This window comes from Sphaerodactylus townsendi, linkage group LG03 (genome assembly GCF_021028975.2).
Source record: "Sphaerodactylus townsendi isolate TG3544 linkage group LG03, MPM_Stown_v2.3, whole genome shotgun sequence".
NCBI classification, from domain to species: domain Eukaryota; kingdom Metazoa; phylum Chordata; class Lepidosauria; order Squamata; family Sphaerodactylidae; genus Sphaerodactylus; species Sphaerodactylus townsendi.
In genome coordinates this window covers 21,038,113-21,040,386 of record NC_059427.1, presented here as the reverse complement: position 1 = coordinate 21,040,386, position 2,274 = coordinate 21,038,113, and positions in this window count along the sequence as shown.

Genomic DNA, 2,274 nt, shown 5'->3' with positions numbered 1-2,274 from the left:
GCAACACAAACATGCGAAAGACTTACGCATAGATACACGAAACAAAATAGCAAAAATTGTGTAAGCGTCTGCAAACAAGTTTTGTCACAGTGTGTCCGTTTCTGAGAACAGGTGCTTTGGAAAACACTTCAACTGCCAATACGTTCTGGGAATGTTTTGGCTCTGTGTCACTGGAACATGTTTTACAAGTGTTGATAGAGTTACCAGAAGCTGATGGAATCTGTCTATGTTTAGATTAGGTCTGGTCATTGAGAGTTTCTGTGAGGAAGGTGTAACATAATGCTTGGGTACATCCTTGAGCTGACCAGTGTGTTCCTACCTGAAAGTTCCTTCCAGACATCTGTGGTCAGCGAGGCCTGCTGGGCATTTTGTAATTTCACAATGCAAAACTATCAAGCCATAGCATGGCAACTGTTGACAGTGAAGACGTTCCCGTCAGCCATCCTGGGTGAAGCTTTCCGTTGGCCCATTACTCTTTCCCTGCTAAACCCAGCCCAGTCAACATACGAAACTTAGTCTAGTTCACCTCCATCAGTCTTCAGATGGATAATAATACTTCTTCATCCCCTCAGTTTCCCACCCGTTCAGCATCCTTGACCCAGCAGATGTCTTGTGCAAAGTGAGGATACTGAGGCACCATATAGCACTTGAGGCAGGCCGGCCAATCTTACTTCAGGTTCAGAGATGGTGTGCTCAATTCTCCTTCCCACCCCCCACCCCCAAAATCTAGCCTTTTGTGGTTCTGTTTGAGGAGGATGGTTCTGTGTTTTACCTTGTATTTTTCTTTTTGCTCAATTTTCTGGGCAACAGGAAGGAAGGATGAAAAAGAGACAGCTCTGTCTTGCAATGAGATCCATGGGAGTTATCAAAACAAGTGCTCTTTCCCCAAAACAAGTGCTCTTTCCCCACTTACCTTAAGCCCCGCACTACTTGAGGAGAGTAGCGCGGGGTCCCCTGGCACTCCCCACGAGAGAGGCGGCGACAGCACAGCCCCCCCCCCGACACTGCTGCTATCGTGCCCCCTCAGCGCGTGGCATCCCTGGCGCTCTTGCAAAGGGCGCCTTTTGATGACCCCGTGCAGAGCGCGGGGTCGTGGGGACGCCGGGGCGCGCACCAGGGATGCCACGCGCTGAGAGCAGCGCGCGGCATAGGGGGGATAGGGGAGAGTGGGGAAAGGCCCACAGAGCCTTGTTGGAAAAACCGGAAAGTACTCAAGGCCCTCATAAGTCGGGTAGAACCAGCCATTTTCTTGGTTCTTCTAGACTTGCTGGAGCATCTGTGGGGTGGCCAATTGCCAGTGTGCCGTGTGTACTTTTTCTAGATTTGGTGTTATTTGGAGGGGATGGGTGGGTTTGGCTGTTTTGGTTCTTCTGATTAGGATTTGTTGTTGAGGGGTGCTTTGCGTTTCCTCTGTTCTGTTGTGGGGAGTGGGAAGTTATCTTTGGTTGGGGGGCTTTGTTCATTTGTGCTTCTTTTGCAGTTTTAAGGTTTGCTGCTTGGGGGGTGGGGAGTTCTGGGGTCGTCTGGGAGGGGAACTATAGTTTTGGGCAGTGGTGGGATCCAAAAATTTTAGTAACAGGTTCCCATGGTGGTGGGATTCAAACTGTGGCGTAGCGCCAATGGGGCTGGGCGGGGCATGACGGGGGCGGGGCGGGGCATTCCTGGGGCGGGGCATTCCTGGGTGGGGCTGTGGCAAGGATGCAGCCGCTGCGCCGGTCCTTGGGCGGGAAACAAAATGCACGCAGGCGCAGGCTGCCACACATGCCGGTGCATCTCCTGCTAGACTGCTTCAAGTTCTGCGCGCTACTGCTGAGAGGAGAGGCGTTAACTAAGGCAAAACTCACCAATTAGTAACCCCCTCTCGGCACACACAAATAATTAGTAACCTACTCTCGGGAACCAGTGAGAACCTGCTGGATCCCACCTCTGGTTTTGGGGGGGAAGATTTTTCTCTGGTATTTCTGGCTATTTGTTCTTTGCTTTGTTTAAGGTCTGGTGCTTCTGGAGTTTTACTGTGTTCTGGGGAATTTGATCTTTATTTTGGAGGGGGGTTTTATCTGCTCTTTATCTTTGCTTCTTGATGGTTTAAGGTTTGTTGCTTTTGGGGAGTTGCTGGTGGAGCTTTTGTATTCTCCTGGCCGGGGGAATGGAAGAGTTTTTGATAATTAGATTGAAGGTCTTTTAAAAAAATAAACAAATAAATAAGAACATAAGAACTAGCCAGCTGGATCAGACCAGAGTCCATCTAGTCCAGCACTCTGCTACTCGCAGTGG